Here is a 22,293-nt window from a genome sequence, read left to right on the forward strand (position 1 = left end):
GTCACATAGCCAATTACACTCTGACAGAGGGGTTGGGTTGGATCAACAGGATCGCATCCTTCAGGGGTTGAGCATATTTGTATCGTGGATGCATCCAAACATAGGCTATGGATTTGTGTTTGAGTCAGTATGACTGATGTTGGCATGTTTGAGCACAAGGACGAAGAAAGAGACAGATAATGTTTGCATGCAGAATAATGGTTTTGTGTGTGTGTGTGTGTGTGTGTGTGTGTGTGTGTGTGTGTGTGTGTGTGTGTGTGTGTGTGTGTGTGTGTGTGTGTGTGTGTGTGTGTGTGTGTGTGTGTGTGTGTGTGTGTGTGTGTGTGTGTGTGTGTGTGTGTGTGTGTGTGTGTGTGTGTGTGTGTGTGTGTGTGCGAGTCAGAGAGAGGAAGAGAGAGAGCTAGAAAGAAAGAGAGAGGTGTGGGAGGAGAGAGTAAGAGTGCAGCTGTCAGGGAGCAGCAGGTCTCTCAGTTCATTGCAGGATGAAAATGTCACACTAACCCTCCCTCCAACCTGTACTGTATCTGCCTGTGCCATGCATTCACTCACTCACCACCTCACAACACTACTGCAGTCTGGCAGCACATAGGCTCATTTACACAAGGATACAGCCTACCATCACTCAGTGGTTACGTTTCGAATGGCATCCTACTCCCTATATACAGTAGTGCACTATACAGGGAATAGGGTGCCTGCTGGTCCCTCATTATTCCTATACTCAGAGTGTACTGCTCTCAGACTGACAGGTGGCAAATTGTTATTTTGCCTGCTCAGTGGTCTATGCAGCAGGTGTGAACTGGCTGAGCAGTACAGTGGGTGTGCTGTGCTGACGGCTTGGGACACAGCATTCTCATTCTAACTTCCAAATGGCAAACACACACACACATCATGAAGTCTTGTTCAATTTAGATTGTATAGAGAGATTGGGTGGGAAAGAAAAGTTGCTAATCAGAGCCAAAAGAGTCAGTCATGGTGTTATAATTTGTATTGTGTGTGTGTGTTTGTGTGTGTGTGTGTGTGTGTGTGTGTGTGTGTGTGTGTGTGTGTGTGTGTGTGTGTGTGTGTGTGTGTGTGTGTGTGTGTGTGTGTGTGTGTGTGTGTGTGTGTGTGTGTGTGAGTGCGTGCGTGCGTGCGTGCGTGCGTGCGTGCGTGCGTGCGTGCGTGCGTGCGTGCGTGTGTGTGCGTGTGTGGAGAGAGAGACTGAGTGAGAAATAAATAAATAATGTGTGTGTTTAATACAGAGTGAGAAATAAAAAATGAGAGAGAAGAGGGGATTAAGTCGAAGTAACTTGGAGTGGTGAATGACAGTGAGACTTGCCTGTGTTGTGTGTGTGTGTGTCCAAGTTGGGGGATGCTGTTGGAGGGTGCTTGAAATGAAGATGGAGATGCATGTGGGATCATTCCCAGCTGTACAATAGGGAGTGGACACATGCTTAAGGGTTCTGTGATTGAGCAATGCTTATTTAAGTCAACGCTCTGGACTAAGATGAGGTTGTTTCATGACACGGCAGGCATTGTCTGAAAACACCCTCTGAGAGAAGACGGATGTGCTTTGCCTTGGGAAGACGGGCTATCCTCTTATTATGAGCTGGGTCAGCCAAGGTGCTGTAGCAGATGACTAATCTTGGTGGAAGATGACTGGGTGGTGGAAGATGACTGGGTGGGAGAGCAAATTAAAGAGGGGGAGAGAGAGAGAGTGATTTCTTGAACAAATGTTAAAAATATAAAGCAAATAGAGAGTTTAATTTCCCCAAATTTGAAATCATCATTGAAGGTTTCCAAGACCTCTCGGCTGAGAATAGGTTACCCATCCTGCCGGGGGACTACACTACATTGTTGCCTGCCATAATATTTTTTTACATTTACATATTTTAGTCAATTATCCAGAGCAACTTACAGGAGCAATTAGGGTCAAGTAACTTGCTCAAGGGCACAGCAACAGAGGCTTGTCAGCTCAGAGATTCAAACCAGCAACCTTTCAGTTACTGGCCTAATGCTCTGACCCCTAGGCTACCTGCCACCCTGAGTGACAGTTTCTGACAGACCAAACAACCTGCGTGTCTTTGTACATAGTTATTTATTTACTTACTGATTTCCATGTCTAACCCCACCCCCCCACCCTTCATTAATGTTGTTACTGATTGCCCTGTTTGTGATATTGTGATATAATAATGTTTAGGAATCATTCCATTTCCAAAGTACAGTGTACATTGTTTTGTTATTCCAATAAAGCAATTAAAATTAAATAGAGAGAGATAGAAAAGAGAGAGAGAGAGGCTGAGAGGTTGAGGCTGACCCTCACGCCTTCAACTGGCCTATCCCATTTTCTGTGTAATACACTCTTCCGGTGAATGTCCCAAATGGCGCACTATTCCCTATATAGGGCATTACTTTTGACCAAGGCTCTGGTCAAAAGTAATGTACTATGTAGGAAATAGGGTGCCATTTGGGACGCACACCTGGCCACCCCTCAACTCAGAGATGATATTAGGCTTAACACGCACTTCAGGCTGAACTAGGGAAAACAAGGAATCCAGGGGTACTGGATTCAGTGCTCCCAAGTGGGTTCCCGAGTGGTGCAGTTGTCTAAGATGCTGCATCTCAATGCAAGATGTGCAGTACCTGGTTCAAATCCACACTGCATCACATCCAGCTGTGATTTGGAATCCCATAGGGTGGTGTACAATTGGTCCAGTGTCAGCTGGGGTAGGCTGTCATTGTAAATAAGAATTTGTTCTTAAACTGACTTACCTAGTTAAATTAATGTGAAAAATTCAGTAGACTACTACAGTGACTATGTGTGGTTGTCATTTCATGACAGCATTTAAGTGCCAGTGTGTGAATTTGTTTGCTCTAGTCATTGGGAACCAAGCCAATTTCTGAATAGAGATCACCAGTTTGCCTATGCAGAGTGTCTCCAGCTTAGAGGAACCATGTCAATATTGTTCTTTATCACAGCAACAAACAGGATAACAATTGACATCAGCGAATAATCTAAACCCAGGGGCAAAACGTGTTATAAAACAAATCTAATCAAATTGTATTTGTCACATGCGCCGAATACAACCTGACAGTGAAATGCTTACTTACAAGCCCTTAACCAACAATGCAGTTTTAAGAAGAAATTGTGTTAAGTAAAAAAATAAGTAAAAATAACAAATAATTAAAGAGCAGCAGTAAAATAACAAGCGAGGCCATATACAGGGTGTACCGGCACAGAGTCAATGTGTGGGGGCACCGGTTAGGGGTAATTGAGGTAATATGTACATTTAGGTAGCGTTAAAGTGACTATGCATAGATAATAATAGAGAGTGGCAGCAGCGTAAAAGGGGGGGATGCAAATAGTCTGGATAGCCATTTGATTAGCTGTTCAGGAGTCTTATGGCTTGGGGGTAGAAGCTGTTAAGAAGCCTTTTGGACCTAGACTTGGCGCTCCGGTACCGCTTGCCGTGTGGTAGCAGAGAGAACAGTCTATGACTAGGGTGGCTGGAATTTGTAGGACCTTCCTCTGACACCGCCTGGTATAGAGGTCCTGGATGTCAAGAAGCTTGGCCCCAGTGATGTACTGGGCCGTACACACTACCCTCTGTAACGCCTTGCGGTCGGAGGCCGAGCAGTTGCCATACCAGGCAGTGATGCAACCAGTCAGGATGCTCTCGATGATGCAGCTGTAGAACTTTTTGAGGATCCGAGGACCCATGCCAAATCTTTTCAGTCTCCTGAGGGGCAATAGGCTTTGTCGTGCCCTCTTCACGACTGTCTTGGTGTGTTTGGCCCATGATAGTTTGTTGGTGATGTGGACACTAAGGAACTTGAAGCTCCTCTTCTTCTTCCCTTATGACAGAGGGAGCTTTCTTCTGTGTGATCAAGTTGACAGCTGCTAAGGACCTCAAATCTGAGTGTATAGCAGGGTTAGGTGTCTTTGTCCTGCCATTCCTAGTCTGACAGAGCAGCTTTCACAAATTAAATGAAGGGCCGCTGACAGCCAAAGGAAATAAATGCCTCAGCCGAGACAAACCAGCCACAGAGCCAGAGACGCAGGCCGGGGAATAAAAGAGAGGATGATGGGTGATTGAGCGATTGCATTCACAAGCAGCCGGCTCAAATGTTGAGAGGATGGGCCGCAATATTCTCACATTAATAAGCAGACCGCATTAGGAATCTAAGACCTGATAAGTAGGTAGCGAGAGAGAGAGAGAGAGAGAGAGCGTGAGAGAGCGCGAGAGAAAGAGAGAGAGAGAGGGAGAGGTAGGTGAGAGAGAGAAAGGTTGGTGAGAGAGAGGAAAGAAGGTGAGAGAGAGATCTGGCTTTGACTCGGCAACAGAATATGTCAACAAGTTAGTTATGAATTGCTTTAATACAGCAATGCATTCTGACACCATGAATTTCAATAGATTTCACCTCGTTCATATAGTTGGCAGAAATGACAAGGGATTAAATAAAAACCTCCGCCAGCTGAAGGAGAAGAAGATCCGGTATAATAAGGGTATGTTGCTTACATCATCTAGGTAGCTAGCTTCTTTGCAAAAAACTAGCATAGTATTCATGGCACATTGTAAATATCTAACTGCTACTGGGATAGTATCCTGTACAAGAAACGAGACTTTAATGCATAAATAAGCTAACAAATATTAGTTCAATAAAATATGGAACAGTAAATGAAAATGTTTGAGAGAGAGAGAGAGATAGAGAGAGAGGGGGAGGGGGGCGAGAGAGAGAAAGGTGAGGGATAGATGTATGCAGCCATAAATAGGGGGCAGTGGTGTTATTATGAGCAGATCATATGAAGAGCGATAGGCCAAGCACCTGTATAAGCCTCCACTCTTTTTAATCACATCTCTCTCTCATCACTCGTACAAGCCCCCACTCTCTATAACCACATCTCTGATCACTCGTACAAGCCCCCACTCTCTATAAACCCCACTCTCTATAACCACATCTCTCATCACTCGTACAAGCCCCCACTCTCTATAACCACATCTCTCATCACTCGTACAAGCCCCCACTCTCTATAACCACATCTCTCATCACTCGTACAAGCCCCCACTCTCTATAACCACATCTCTCATCACTCGTACAAGCCCCCACTCTCTATAACCACATCTCTCATCACTCGTACAAGCCCCCACTCTCTATAACCACATCTCTCATCACTCGTACAAGCCCCCACTCTCTATAACCACATCTCTCATCACTCGTACAAGCCCCCACTCTCTATAACCACATCTCTCATCACTCGTACAAGCCCCAACTCTCTATAACCACATCTCTCATCACTCGTACAAGCCCCCACTCTCTATAACCACATCTCTCATCACTCGTACAAGCCCCCACTCTCTATAACCACATCTCTCATCACTCGTACAAGCCCCAACTCTCTATAACCACATCTCTCATCACTCGTACAAGCCCCCACTCTCTATAACCACATCTCTCATCACTCGTACAAGCCCCCACTCTCTATAACCACATCTCTCATCACACGTACAAGCCCCCACTCTCTATAACCACATCTCTGATCACTCGTACAAGCCCCCACTCTCTATAACCCCCACTCTCTATAACCACATCTCTCATCACTCGTACAAGCCCCCACTCTCTATAACCACATCTCTCATCACACGTACAAGCCCCCACTCTCTATAACCACATCTCTGATCACTCGTACAAGCCCCAACTCTCTATAACCACATCTCTCATCACTCGTACAAGCCCCCACTCTCTATAACCACATCTCTCATCACTCGTACAAGCCCCAACTCTCTATAACCACATCTCTCATCACTCGTACAAGCCCCCACTCTCTATAACCACATCTCTCATTACTCATACAAGCCCCCACTCTCTATAACCCCCACTCTCTATAACCACATCTCTCATTACTCATACAAGCCCCCACTCTCTATAACCACATCTCTCATTACTCGTACAAGCCCCCACTCTCTATAACCACATCTCTCATGACTCCTGTTCTCTGGAGTTCATTGCCCTCCACTGAGTAGCTAAGAGTAGCCTCTCATGCAGCTTTGATGCAGGACGTCTATGTTCCTTTACTTGTTTTCTATATGTGATCCCTCCACGCCAAGGTTCAAGAATTGCATACAAAAGTCTAATCGATTGGTCAGTGCAGCAGCAGGGAGAGTTTGAAGGGTGCGTGCATGACTGTCTCTACCTAACATCTGCTCTGCCACTCGCCTCACTCACATCCTAGACGACTCCTCTGGTCTGACTCTGAGTGTGATTGAGGTGAGAAGCCAGGTTGTACACCCATGTAATCAAAGAGCATTGGAAAAGCTCCCCACCAGGCACCACTGGAAAGCAAACCACACTATGGGATGTGTACCAAATAGCACCCTACTGCCTATGTAGTCCACTACATAGGGAATAGGGTGCCATTTGGGAAACAAAGGTGGAGACGGAGACATAGTGTGTGTCAGGAGAAAGCAGATATTAATGTTTCAAAGAGCACAGAGCAGCAGCTGTCCTCCAACCAACTCCAGAGTATTTATTATTATTAACAGAGAGGGGATGATTGACACAAATTACACCCTGCTGCTAGCAAAGAAAATGAGAGACGCATAAAACATTTTCTCCACCAACAGGGCCGGCTCCAGGCATAAGCGACATAAGCGGACGCTTAGAGCCCCCGGCCACTAGTGGGCCCCCCAAGTTTTTTAGGAACTCAGTCGGGTCTCGACTTACAGAATAGTAGAATACACAAGGTGTAAGTTCGAAATGTGGTTGTGCATCAGCAGTTTTTCTCTTGTTTTGTCAGTCACTGATAATCACTCAAATAGCAATGTAGGCTAACAATTTTTTGATTGGCAAGTTAGTCTAGCGAGTTATGTAAACTTGTAGTAATCATAGCCAAATACCAACTGGGCACGCAGGGCATGTGCCCAGGGGCCCTGACCTCCAGGGGGCCTCCATTGATTTTGTTTGTCACTCTCACTCAGAAATCATTAATATGCCAGTAGTCATGGCAAAGTCTTTAGAATTGCAGGAAATTAGCTTTAAAACTGCAAAAGTCTCTCCACCCAATGGCAAAATGTGTAGAATTGCAGGAAATTAACTTGTACATTTTTCTCTCCGATTTCAAGATGGGGGCCGCAAAAAAAATATGCCCGCTTGGTGGGGAGACCCTCCAACCAAATATCGCTTATGTTAAAATAACCCATCAGCAAATGATGAGAAACATGCTGCAAGTATCAATATTTCACCCTTTTTAACAGAAAAGGAAATTCAAAAGCTACATGACAGAGAAAAAGGGATGAATTTTATTGGAATAAAGTAAGAAGGCTGGACAAACAGGCAGATCACTCAAGATTGACTTCGAAATTGGGCATCTGTCCATGTCCTGAGAATGTTGGGAAATACCTTCAAAATCACCCACTAGGGTTAACAGTGAGCGCTGTTAACATCAAGTAGGCTTGGGTTTTGCTAGGACGTTGTGGACGGGGATAGTGGATGGGTGTAATCCCATGATTCCATAATCTCATGACTCCAGATCAGAAATTCACATGTTCAATCCCAGTTGTGGACACTCACTTTAATTTTTTAATCTATACCAAACCTTATACCTTAACTTAACCATTCCGAATGAATGCTTAAACTTAATGTTTTAACCCTATCTAAAACCTTAACCCTTAACTTCTAAATTTGACGTTTGGAGAAATGGAAAGATGCTGAGCAGGAGGATTCATCCCAGGGGGTCAAAAACACTTCAAAATATGACATTTGGAGCGACTTCGAAATTTGACGTTTTGAGAAATGTGCAAAAACTTGTTGGACTGAAACTGAGCAATTCAATTTTCATTAAATTAATGTGGCTGATATAAAGTTGTGTATTTGCACATTGAAAGCACACAAAAGATCTTGTCAATTCAAACTCCATATATATAGCAACAACTATTGTTGGGGCGGCAGGTAGCCTAGTGTTTAGAGCATTGGACTAGTAACCAAAAGGTTGCAAGATCAAATCCCAGAGCTGACAAGGTAAAAATCTGCCATTCTGCCCCTGAACAAGGCAGTTAACCCACTGTTTCTAGACCATCATTGAAAATATGAATTTGTTCTTAACTGACTTGCCTAGTTAAGTAAAGGTAAAATGAAAACATTCATAGAAGTGGCAAGACTGATCATCACTCATTGAGATGTCTGCGTCTGAAATGGCAACCTATATTCCTTATGTAGTGTACTATTGGCCTTGGTCAAAAGTAGTGCCCTAAATAGGGAATAGGATGCCATTTTGGTCACAACAGATCTCTCTGAGAGGTAAAGGGGCTGAGACAATGTCTGGTGCTCCAGAGCAGACTAACAGACTATAAAGGTTTTAAAACTAGGACATTTACTGTAATTTCTGAGTAGTGTCTAGACTGAGCTCTTCGTTCATTGAGATTATCAACTCTTATACAGGTAAAGAAGCTAGAACTGTCACGCCTGCTCCCGCTCTTCCCCCCTGGCGCTCGAGGATGCCAGGTTCCCCAGCATTACGCACTCCTGCCACCATCAGTACGCACACCTGCCTTCCCCGTCACGCGCATCAGTGATTATTGGACTCACCTGGACTCAATCACCTCTGTCATTACCTCCCCTATATCTGTCTGTTCCACCGCTGTGTTCCCTACTTCAGCATTGATTGTCATATGTCCTTGTATACCCGTGTGCTGACGCTGTTCCTGTCTTGTTCCATGTCTGTTCCAATTAAATGTTTGACTCCTCGTACCTGCTCCTCTACTCCAGCGTCGGTCCTTACAAGAACATCACATCCTTATTCTCTCTCAGACTTTAAGCAACAGACCTCTCTGTATTAAGGATTTCTTCTGATTTCCTCTGGAGGTGAGAGAAGGGACTTCAAAGAGCCTATAGAAAGCATGATGATGATAACTAGTATAGAGTAATGTAGTGTCTAATGCTAAATTGTCATACATTCTTCTTCTATACCACAGATTTCCACAAGGTCTCAGACTCCAGGATGGAAAATGCTTACAAGAAACATATGAAGACAGAAACAGAGTTGTTGATTTCCATTCTACTAGAGTGTGTATTTCTCACTTGGATGGCACATTCAGAAACTGATGATTAGATTGTCAGGATGGGTAACATACTTTGTAGGTACACTATAATTACAAGTACTCCTCAAGATACAGTTTATTTTAACTAGCTAAATCCTGTGTACATTGTAATTATGCAGATATTACATACTCTGTGGCGCATAAGTGTTTATTTTTCACTTGGATGGCGCTTTCAGAAGCTGACGATTAGATTGTCAGCATGGGTAATGTACTTTACAGGTAGGTACTCTATAATTACAAGTCAGTACCCTTCAAGCTATACTTCATTTTAACTAGATAAATCCTGTGTAACACCTAGTAATTACTTATGCAGATATTGTACTCTGTGGTGTAATAATGTGTTTATTTCCCACTTGGATGGCGCTTTCAGAAGCTAACGATTAGATTGTCAGGATGTGTAACGTACTTTGTAAGTACACTATAATTACAAGTAAGTCCCCCTCAAGATACACTTAATTTTAACTAGCTAAATACTGTGTGACAACTAGTAATTACATTGTACTTGTGCAAATATTACATGTACTCTATGGTGTACTAGTGTGTTTATTCTCCCACTTGAATGGCACTTCCAGAAACTTAAAAAATGAGGGCCAGGTTGTCAGGATGGGTAATGTACTGTATAAGTACACATTAGTTACATGTAAGTACCCTGCAAGATACACTTCATTTTAATTAGCTGAATCCTGTGTTACAACTAGTAATTACATTGTACTTAGGCAAACATTACATGTACTATGCTTAGACATAGAGTTGTTACAGTTAATTACAATACTTGTTACAGTGTAATTAAAATGTAATAAGGACCCCTTGAAAGGAAGTGTTACAGTCACTTTATCTTTATCTGCGTTCACAATGCCTGGTACATGTTGTTTCCTACATAATCTTGGTTAACTTCGGGATCGGTGTCCCATCCACGGGATGGTTGAGCTAACGTAGGCTAATACGATTAAATGAGGTTGTAAGTAACAAGAAAGTTTCCTACGACATAGACATATCTGATATTGGCAGAAAGCTTAAATTCTTGTTAATCTAACTGCACTGTCCAATTAACAGTAGCTATTACAGTGAAAGAATACCATGCCATTGTTTGAGGAGAGTGCACAATTTTGGCAGTCTTGATACAAAATTTTGAACAGAAATGCAATGGTTTATTTGATCAGTCTAAACCTTTGCACATACACTGCTGCCATCTAGTGGCCAACATCTAAATTGCACCTGGAGTGGAGTAATACATTATGGCCTTTCTCTTGCATTTCAAAGATGATGGTACAAAAAAAATACAAAAGAATGGTTGTTTTTTTCTTTGTATTATCTTTTACCAGATCTATTGTTTTATATTCTCCAACATTCCTTTCACATTTCCACAAACTATGCAAAATATGCATATCCTTGCTTCGGGGCCTGAGCTACAGGCAGTTAGATTTGGGTACGTCATTTTAGTCGAAAAATTAAGTAAAACCTTGCATAATTTGGTCAGCTGCGTGATTAACTTCTGGGTCCATACGTGTTAGAAATTGGAAGTTTACATGGTCCACCCTCGCAAAATTAAACTCTCAGCCAAAGCATTTATTTATTAGTCAAACATACCTTATTTCAAATATCCCCCCGTTTGCGCCATTACCATACCAATTGTTGCCTTTAAAATGACAGATAGCATGCCATGTATTTTACAACATTTTAGTTTGCAGCTCAGTCATGCTGACTGACGTGTTCTCGTGTTTTCATGTTGGTTTAAACTGCCTCTACCATTCAGGAAGCCATGATTGAGTAACCACACACACACACACACACACACACACACACACACACACACACACACTTAAACTACCACTGTCAATCTCTGGGTGTCAGGTTGTCAGGTTTTGGCCAGGACTATTCAGGTTTTGGTCACTAGATGCTCCCATTGCGCCTTTTTGAACCTTTTGTTTTTCCCTTGTTCTAGTTATTGTTTGCACCTGTGCCTCATTTTCTTGTAGGTATTTAAACCCTGAGTGTTCCTCAGTTCTTTGCTCTGTGTTTGTATGTTAGCACCCAGCCCCAGCCATGCTGTGAACATATATTTCTCTAGTTGGATTTTCCAGAGGTACTCTGGTTTTGTTCTTGTTTATTTTTGATTAGTCTTTTGAGGTTTGTTTTTCCCTGCTGTTCTTACAACTTTGTGGATTTTCTTTGTATTTTGGACTGCCTTTGGGTATATCTTCCCGGGTAACTGGACACACAAACCTGTACCATAAACACCAGAACAACGATAATGACACGACACCCACCAACAACATCCTTTTAACATCAGCCATTTTATTTATTCCCTCTTAAGTTTCAAGTTTTAATGTCACATGCACAAGTCCAGTGAAATGCCTTTCTTGCAAACTCAAAACTCAACAATACAATAATCAATAGAAATGTAATACTAGAAGGGAAAAAACGAGAAATAAGAAGAAATATGAAGAACACAATAAGTAGACCTAAGTGGGTAAGCATACTATATACAGGGTCAGTTCCAATACCATATTACAATGTTCAGGGATACTGGAGTGATTTTTACATTTACATTTAAGTCATTTAGCAGACGCTCTTATCCAGAGCGACTTACAAATTGGTGCATTCACCTTATGATATCCAGTGGAACAACCACTTTACAATAGTGCATCTAACTCTTTTAAGGGGGGGGGGGTTAGAAGGATTACTTTATCCTATCCTAGGTATTCCTTAAAGAGGTGGGGTTTCAGGTGTCTCCGGAAGGTGGTGATTGACTCCGCTGACCTGGCGTCGTGAGGGAGTTTGTTCCACCATTGGGGTGCCAGAGCAGCGAACAGTTTTGACTGGGCTGAGCGGGAACTGTACTTCCTCAGAGGTAGGGAGGCGAGCAGGCCAGAGGTGGATGAACGCAGTGCCCTTGTTTGGGTGTAGGGCCTGATCAGAGCCTGAAGGTACGGAGGTGCCGTTCCCCTCACAGCTCCGTAGGCAAGCACCATGGTCTTGTAGCGGATGCGAGCTTCAACTGGAAGCCAGTGGAGAGAGCGGAGGAGCGGGGTGACGTGAGAGAACTTGGGGAAGTTGAACACCAGACGGGCTGCGGCGTTCTGGATGAGTTGTAGGGGTTTAATGGCACAGGCAGGGAGCCCAGCCAACAGCGAGTTGCAGTAATCCAGACGGGAGATGACAAGTGCCTGGATTAGGACCTGCGCCGCTTCCTGCGTGAGGCAGGGTCGTACTCTGCGAATGTTGTAGAGCATGAACCTACAGGAACGGGTCACCGCCTTGATGTTAGTTGAGAACGACAGGGTGTTGTCCAGGATCACGCCAAGGTTCTTAGCACTCTGGGAGGAGGACACAATGGAGTTGTCAACCGTGATGGCGAGATCATGGAACGGGCAGTCCTTCCCCGGGAGGAAGAGCAGCTCCGTCTTGCCGAGGTTCAGCTTGAGGTGGTGATCCGTCATCCACACTGATATGTCTGCCAGACATGCAGAGATGCGATTCACCACCTGGTTATCAGATGGGGGAAAGGAGAAGATTAATTGTGTGTCGTCTGCATAGCAATGATAGGAGACCATGTGAGGAAAAAAAGTGCATTCGGAAAGTATTCACACCCCTTGACATTTTCCACATTTTGCTACATTACAGCCTTCTTCTCAAATTTATAAAATTATTGTTTTTCTTCAACAATCTACACACAATACCATAATGATAAAGCAAAAACAGGTTATTAGAAATGTTTTCAAATATGTGTGTAGAGTCAGTAATGTATGTGTATATTATGTGTGAGGAAGGGGAGGATCATCCTCCTCAGTAAATGTCATAAAAACAAAAATGGTAAAACATTAAAAAAGGTATCCTTTTTAGATAAAACTACACTAAATCTAATCACGTCACCAAATATCTAGCTTCTGTCCTCCTCTGGGTACATTGACTTCAATACAAAACCTCATGGTTCTCACCCCCCTTCCATAGACTTACACAGTAATTATGTCAACTTCCAGAGGATATCCTCCAAACTATCAGAGGTCTTGCAGCATAAACGGACATGTTGTTCACCAAATCAAAGGATTTAATCTAGTACTGAAAGCATAAGCTACAGCTAGCTAGCGCTGCAGTGCATAAAATATAGTGAGTAGTTGACTCAAAGAGAGCGAAAGACAATAGTTTAACTGTTTTGAACACATTAATATCTTCCAAAATGAAGGAGAAGCAAGAAAGAAATATAAATATAGAGAGATTGTCATTTTTGTTCTGTTTCACTTACTTAGCTAGCAAATGCAGCTAGCTAGTTTAGCCTACTGAAACACCCTGCTCAAACAGAGGGATGCTATGTTAGCTAGCTGGCTGTGACTATCCAACACAACACTGGAACTCTTCCAAGGCAAGGTAACTTTTGTTTTTACTAATTTATTGCCACCGGGGCCCGCCGGTGTAACTGCTTACTGACTGTACACTGTAACGTTATTGCATGATTGTAGCAGGTTTACTAACGCGTTAGTTATATTAGCTATGCTGACTATGACATTACTTTAGCTAATATGGTAACCACGATGTAGGCTGTGTGTAGCGGTTTGGCTTGGAAAAGTTTTATCGACTGGTCACATACAGCTGATTTGTTGTGCATTGAAGTCCACAAGCGAAGGTAAGAGGTGAGAGGAGGAGAGTGCATGGATGCAAGAAGAAATACAACGTGGCTGTGTGTTTACTCGTGGTCATGGGGGTATTCAATCCGCCGATTCTGTTGAAAAACGTTTCTTAAACGGAAGCAAACGGAACAAAACGGGGATAAACATACTTTCATTTGTCCAATTGAAACTCTCGTTTGCAACTGTTGGACTAATGATTACATCCTATATCAGCTAGACGCAAGGCGGTATTGAACGTCACTGTCTGTCTATGTGTCACTCACTGTCTATCACCTCAAATTTGTCTCTCAACCTGTGTGCACCTAGTTTGTATACTTTGATTCAAAGGCTAGGTTGTAGCAACCTTATGATGGGTATAGGGAAAATTGTAGTATCATGTAGTAGCCTAAACCTATCGCTGTTACATTGAACTGGGTGAATGGAATATGAATGACAGTCATCCAATATGCTGTAATAGAAATAAAGCCATGCTCATTAAGAAAAATGGTCCTCCCTCATCTTAAACGGCACTAACCGCCACTGTGAGCAGATGATGGAGTGAGTATGTGTGTGAATGTGCAGGGTCCAGTGGATGTGCATAGAGACAAAACTACAAATAAAAGGTCAATAAAGATACAAGGTTAATGTCATTACTGCTATCTCACTCTGTCCTTTTGTCACGTTCGTCGTATGAATCGAACCAAGGCGCATCGTTGTATGTGTACATTCTATTTATTAAAGAATTAACACTGAACAAACTAACAAAACGAAACGTGAAGCTATATGAATAGTACAGACAGGCAACTAAACATAGAACAAGAACCCACAAACACCAAAGGGAAAATGGCTACCTAAAAATGATCCCCAATCAGAGACAAAGATAAACAGCTGCCTCTGATTGGGAACCATATCAGGCCACCATAGACATACAAAACCCCTAGAACTACAAAAACCCTAGACAATACAAAACTAGCATACCCACCCTCGTCACACCCTGACCTAACCAAAATATAAAGAAAACATAGATATCTATGGTCAGAGCGTGACACCTTTTCGCTGTTTCCCCTCTTCTGTCCTTTCTCTCTCCCTAAGAGACCTCTTATTTGCTGCCTCCTACCATCTGATCTCCCCTAAAATTCCATGTCACAGCTAGGGCTGTGGCGGCAATGACATTTTGGCAGCCGGCCCACGGTAATTGACGGTTAATTAACATAAACATGTTTAGCATCTCCAGGCCTCCACACATACAAGCCAGTGATGCATGCCTTTGGAACATCTACGTTTAAAAAAGTCTAATGAATCAATTTAATATACACCATCACAATAAATCCATTATTTATTTTAGTCAGGTCTAAAGAAACATTATGATATGAAGAAAATATTTTTCAGGAGAACAGAATATGAGTTGGCCTACTGTATGTTAGTTATCTGGCTAAGCTCCATATCATAGGCTGTAGGCTTGTACATTTACCTGACAAGATATGTTTATAAGTCTGCGCCATCATTTTTCTTTTATATGATTTTATAGTAAGAAGAATATAATACTGAACAAAAATACAAAAAGCAACATGCAACAATTTCAGTTACAGTTCATATAAGGAAATCAGTCAATTTACATAAATGAATTAGGCCCTAATCTATGGATATCACATGACTTAGCAAGGGCGCAACCACGAGTGGACCTGGCAGGGCATACGCCCACCCACTTGGGAGCTAGGACCACCCACGACGGAGCCAGGCCCAGCAAATCAGAATTTGTTTTCTCCACAAAATTACAGACAGAAATACTTCTCAACACTTCCTCAAACAATCCCGCAGGTGAAGAAGCCTGATGTGGAGGTCCTGGGCTGGCGTGGTTACACATGGTCTGCGGTTATGAGGTCAGTAGGACGTACTGACAAATTCTCTAAAACACACTCCCTCAAAACTTAAGACATCTGTGGTATTGTGATGTGTGACAAAACTGCACATTTTAGAATGGCCTTTTATTGTCCCCAGCACAAGGTGCACCTGTGTAATGATCATGCTGTTTAATTGTGTATTGCCATGTTATCTGTTGTCTGTAGCTTGTGAGGTGTGGAAACACTTTGTTGCTTTTATGGATTTTTTGTGCTATGTTGCTCTGTCTGTATGCTATGTCTTGCCTGTCCTATGTTGCTCTGCGTGTGCTCACTGCTCATTGATTGTCTGTATTGTAATTGTTTTTAATAACCTGCCCAGGGACTGTGGTTGAAAATTAGCCGGCTGGCTAAAACCGTCACTTTTACTGAAACGTTGATTAATGAGCACTGTCCCTGTAAAAATAAAATAAACTCAATCAGCTTCTTGATATGTCACACCTGTCAGGGGGATGGATTATCTAGGCAAAGAAGAAATGCTCACTAACAGGGATGTAAACAAATTTGTGCACAACATTTGAGAGAATCTTTTATTTCAGGTCATGAAACATGGGGAAAACACTTTACATGTGGCATTTATATTTTTGTTCAGTATAATTGAATGTAGCTAAATAAAATAGAAAGGATATTTTTCTCATTACGGAGAGAGTGAGCATTTGAAGTGGCTATGTTGAGCGTAAAAGTTTGAAACAGGCCTATGCTAGATTTAGAGATATTTGGCAGCTTTAGTTGTGAATAATACAAACCTTAGAGTGTCTTAGAAATCTAAACATATAATATATGGGCCATTCTACTTTTTTTTAAAACATTTTTTACATATTAGTAAAGACAAGATTAAATTGAGAACAGTCTGAAAATATGATCACTTGATGAGAACAGCTGTGCAGCCTGAGGCAAGGAACAGAGCGCAAACCATCAATAGCCTATAGTCGTGCCATGCAGCCCATAAAATGTACAGGGGCAGGGGAAAAAGACATGTCATCTGTATGCACTGGAATAGCGAATGGAGGCCATGTGCTTTTCCAACGGTCCGTTTTGTTGGCTACTTTGGTTTTATAGCGGATCATGTGCTTAATATGAGCAGCTGAAAAATAAATACACTATATATACAAAAGTATGTGGATTCCCTTGCAAATTTGTGGATTCACCTATTTCATCCACACCCGTTGCTGACAGGTGTACAAAATCGAGCACACAGCCATGCAATCTCCATAGACAAACACTGGCAGTAAAATGGTGTGGCTGAATGGACACGCAAGTCCCCGCAGCAATGTTCCAACATCTAGTGGAAAGCCTTCCCAGAAGAGTGGAGGCTGATGTAACAGCAAAGGGGGGACCAACTCCGTATTAATGCCCATGAGATGGTCGACAAGCTGGTGTCCACATACTTTTGGTCATGTAGTGCATAAGAACACTCTTTTCACTCCACGCATCAACCACTGTTTGAGGAGCATGCTCTCGCTGCCCGATAGGTGATATTCCGCCCCAGCCCTATATGGCACGGCTCTCCAACCTTGTTCCTGCAGCTACCCATGCTAAAATTGGGAATCCAAGTGAAATCTATTCAGGAAAATCGCAACAAAACATATTCACTAAACTGTTCACAGCCCGTCAACACGCTCGAGAAAGGAATAATGGAGAGCGAGAAGGAGATGGAAACTCATGGTGGTGAGATATTCTTTATCGCTAAAGGTAATGTGTCACCCATTTCATTATGAAAATATTAACAATTCCCTATTATTAGGCTACAACAGCATCGCCTAAGACTATACGTTCTCTCCCAGACTCATGGATATACATTTTGGAGCGTAGCATAAGCTAACCAGTCCATGCAGTATGCATAATAATACAGTCCACACTCAAAAGCGATTACTCAAATTTGTTTAATTTTGGAGTATAGGCTAGACCAATTATGTATGGATAAGCATAAACTCTAATATGCATATGGTGTTTTGAATTAATCCTCACCTTAGAAAACACTGTCCATTTCATTGTGTTAGGCTTTGAAACAACACCACAACAATCAGGTTTTACACTGTTTCAAATGGCTGTTGAACTTGTTTCTTTAAATTGATCATCACAGTGAGGTGAGTTTTAAAATTATGATAGGCCTACTGTTTTGACAATAAGTGTTTGATGTGATTTTCGATTGCATTTGCATTGATGGTTAGAGGGACAGTAGGCCATTAGGACCTGATGGTCATTAGCAAATTGGGTATTACCAAAGCATGTTCAGAATGCATAAAAGGAGATTACCGTGGTCACGTGGAATTTTACTGCGGTCATGACTGGTGTGGTGGTAGTAAGGTCACTGCAACAGCCCCAGTCACAGCCAGTATGGTGTCTTCCTCCAGAAACACCAGCTCTAACGGATTAACACTGGGAATCCATGGGGAAATGGGAGGGCAGTGGCGACCCGTCTTTCAGGGCAGGTAGGGCATAGCCTACATCACCGCAAAATGTACGGGTAGAGCTCGAAAATTCAAGCCCTTTGGGTGCTGCCATAGAGTTACATTAGAAGTGCCCATCCAAGAAGGCTCAAGGTCATTGCCCACAGAGAAAATCACGTTATATCTACCGTCGCTTTGAATGGACATACTTTCGAAATCTTAGCTAGCAAGCTAGCAATCATCATCATGAATCAAGTCGACAATCTACTGGCAAATCCTTTTCAATCCTTGTCATATGAAGAGAAATTATAGATTAAATGTATCGGTGCTCATCGGCCATTGGACATAAACATTACACAACAAGTTGGAAATCGCAAATTCAACAATCAGTGGTTTGGAAGGAATCAGTGGCTAACTGCAAGCGTTGCAAAGCAATCACTAGCCTGCTATTCAGTGGAGTGGGTGTGTGGTTCAAGTCTGGGTTTAAGGGACTCTTTTTCAAGCTTAAAAGGATAGACCAATTCAACACCATGGGCTATAAAAGATTGAATACATTTGCCACGTTCAAAACAACTGGAAACTCGGAACGGCAAAATCTCAGACTTCAGTGAGTTCAAGACAATGAATAAAAAAAGAGCTCCAACTAGGAAAATAAGTTTTGAACGGTCATCCAACTCGGTATTCCATGTCGGGAACTTGGGGTCTCTTTCTAGAGCTCTGACCTGAAGATCACTGCCGTCATAATTCAACCTTGTTTTTTCTGAGTTCCCAGTTGTCTTGAAAGCACCATAAATCCAAAGAATGCCCGACTTTGATGACAACGTTTAATGACAAAATTTGCCCACGAAGGACCGCTGCGCCACCTTCCTGTTCAAGTGAGCACAGCACAACAAGGTGATTCCAAAAATGTATTGTATGCTGCTGCATAAACAATGTAATATGCCTGCGAGATATGTATACTGTTGCTAAGAAATTCATACTAACTGTATGTTGTGTAGTAAGCTTTTAGTAGCCGATGTGCCTCACCCTAATAATTTGGTGCCTTTCCCCCTCATAACTTAGCCTACTATTCTGACTTGGTGGTGCACATGTAGCCTATGACCTGTTTTAGAGAAATGTAATCATAGAATATTGCAAGAGCTTTCATTGTCTGCTTATATGCCACCTTTATTTATCCTACAGTTCTGACTTGGTGTACAGAGAGAACACTGTAAGAATGGCCCATGTTCTGAATTCTGTTGCTGTACATTTCCAAAGTGCTGAACAAATAGTTATATTGACTATGTCCGTCCTAGCTCGCTCATTAATGTCTTAATTGATTACGGATTGCCTCTTATCTGCTCATCGTCCCATTAAATGCCTAGTTAAATAAAGGTTCAATTTAAAAATGTAAAAATGAAATATGCCATAGTTTGTACATCTCAATTGTCAGTAGAAACCACATTTGTTTAAGCAAGTCAGCCATATCAGCTATGTTTTTTTTTAAAGGCAGTAAATGAGGCTGAATGAACTGTTTCACTGCCAGACAAAGCTCCGCTGATAGCCAAGTGTAGCATTGCTGAAAGAAAGCTTCTTCTTCAATGAGGTTTAACGGCGGTTGGCGTCCAATAAATGTTGCATTACCGCCACATACTAGACTGCAGTATAACTCTTTATACTTTGCTTGAAAAATAAACAAATACCCTAAAATCTAACACTACACTCACAACAACAACAAAAAACACCACCATACTCCACTATTAAAATATATTTAGTCCTACTTCAGACCAACAACCGGAAAGGATGGGACACCACCACTTAACACACCCTGTAACTCTTCAAATCAAATCATATTTTATTGGTCACATACTCGTGATTAGCAGATGTTATTGTGGGTGTAGCAAAATGCTTGTGCTTCTAGCTCCGACAGTGCGGTAGTATCTAACAAGTAATATCTAACAAATTACACAACATATACACACAAATCTAAGTACAAATGAATTAAGACTATATACATATGGACGATCGATGTCAGAGCGGAACGGACTAAGATATAGTAGAATAGTATAGAATACAGTATATACATATGAGAGGAGTAATGCAAGATATGTAAACATCATTAAGTGATTTAAATACCGTAGAATAGTATAGAAAACAGTATATACATATGAGATGAGTAATGCCAGATATGTAAACATTAAGTGACTAAGATACCGTAGAATAGTATAGAATACTGTATGGAATTACTCAAGTAGTATTTTTCTGGGTAACTTTCACTTTTACTTGAGTCATTTTCTATTAAGGTATCTTTTACTTTTACTCAAGTATGACAATTGCGTACTTTTTCCATCACTGCATGCATCTAAACAAAATGTTGCCCCACCAATATTTACATGCTAAAATCGCCACGGAGGGAGGGAGGGAGGCACACACACGAAGGAGGCAGGCATCCTACCATACCAATCAACACACAGACCACCAGTGCAGCAGCAGTCTATTAACTTATTCAGCGTCCCAAATGGCACCCTATTCCCTATATAGTGTACTACTATCTTATGGGTCCTGTAGGGAATACGGTGCCATTTGGGACACAAACTTAGTCAAATCTTTTAATTTAGAGAGAAGACTCTGCACCGCAGGTGGGTCACCCCGCTCTGGGGATATAAATCACCAGAGAAAATATGTAATGGCAGCAACACAACAATCCATGCAAGACCTGTGGTGAATTAAAACCTCTGGTGAACGAGACAAAGGCTGTCACGCCCTGACCTTAGAGAGCCTTTTTATTTCTCTATTTGGTTAGGTCAGGGTGTGATTTGGGTGGGCATTCTAGTTTTCTATTTCTTTGTTGGCCGGGTATTGTTCCCAATCAGAGGCAGTTGTCTATCGTTGTCTCTGATTGGGAATCATACTTAGGCAGCCTGTTTTCCACCCTAGTTTGTGGGATCTTGTCTTTGTATAGTTGCTGTTTGGCGCTACAGAGCTTTACGTTCGTTTTGTTGTTTTTTGGTGTCATTTGAAAATAAAGAAAAATGTACGCCTACCACGCTGCACCTTGGTCTTCATCTATCAACGAGCGTAACAAAGGCATTGTTTATGTCTGTGGTTGTGGCTCCACACAAGCCACCTGTTCCATTCCGTTCCTCTCTTTTCCTTTTTCTCTCGCTCTCTGTTTCTCTCTCAACCTTATCACTCCCACCTTTAGTTTTTGACAAACCCTTTACATAGTCCCGGGGGGCATCCCTCTCTTCATTCACCTCTTCAGCTGTGAAATATATTCCGTCACTGTTAAATTCCAAAACCAACTGGCAGGGGAGTCAGATTCCAAGTGTGCAATTTTGGTCTTAGCAAAGCGACATACAGTAGAAGGCTAGCAAGGCTATATTCGTATTAAGTAGAACAGCAGTTTATCTTTGATACTACGTGACTGTTCACATGACAACATCGAATGAGAACCTAAACACGTCAGTGTGAATGCAGCAGCCTACTGAATGAAATCAATCAACGTTGGTAACATTCTGTCTACAAGAGTATTTACCCTTACACAGACAGGCTTAATATCCAAAATAGAGTATTGATCTCTATCATACATCTGTCAAAAAATCGATGTGTAATGAATAGTATCCCTCTTAAAATATGGAAGAACATATATCTTAAGATAGTCTACTGTAAATACAGTATGTTTGAAACAAATGTTTTCATAGGCTATAAGATTTTGTATAGCCCACACTCACCAACATTGTCCTTTTCCAAAGGCCTTTCTCTGATGGCCAATGGAACCAAAAATATCCAATAATATCTGTGTGTCGACCTTTTATAAGGTCAACAAAGTGCCCACGCAGGTGATTGGAGTGTCCCACAGGTAATTTCTTACAGATTAAATGATGACAGGAGAGAGAATGAGAGAAATTGAGATAGGGATGCAAGCCCTTGCTCGTAGGACCAGCCTCTCTACACCTCCCAGACCTTCAATTTACAATACATACATAGACAATAGAAAAGTCCTTACCAATACATCGTACCAGCCAGTTTTGCAATTTTGTTGGGAGTAAAGTGCCAGTATCCCCGTTGCTGCTGGTTGACCTGTTTGGGGGACAGTCAGCCGATGACTGCTGATATAGTGAACTAATGACAGCGCTGTGCACAGACGGGGATGGTAGACTTAACTATCAGTACATGTAATCACTATATGAACTCCCAAAGAACAACAACACTCAATAATAAGAATAGGGGTGGATTCAAATATCCTTTGGAAAGATAACTGGCCTCTTTTTCTCCCCCTCATCCCATCCTCCCAGGCACTCTATCCGCTTTCTACTCATGGTGTGTGTGTGTTTATTTTCCAGTT

At 42.1% G+C, this 22,293-nt stretch overlaps 1 protein-coding gene across 1 annotated transcript in view; it reads left to right on the top strand.

The window, feature by feature from the left end:
- Positions 1 to 13,151: 13,151 nt before the first annotated feature.
- Positions 13,152 to 22,293, top strand: part of LOC139545161 (vesicle-associated membrane protein 8-like) — a 42,854-nt gene continuing 33,712 nt past the window's right edge. The window contains exon 1 of the mRNA XM_071352613.1: positions 13,152 to 13,439. The gene's annotated coding sequence lies outside the window, so the exon portion shown is untranslated. The remainder of the gene's footprint in view (positions 13,440 to 22,293) is intronic.

Source organism: Salvelinus alpinus, chromosome 19, assembly GCF_045679555.1.
Source record: "Salvelinus alpinus chromosome 19, SLU_Salpinus.1, whole genome shotgun sequence".
In the NCBI taxonomy this organism is placed as follows: Eukaryota; Metazoa; Chordata; class Actinopteri; order Salmoniformes; family Salmonidae; genus Salvelinus; species Salvelinus alpinus.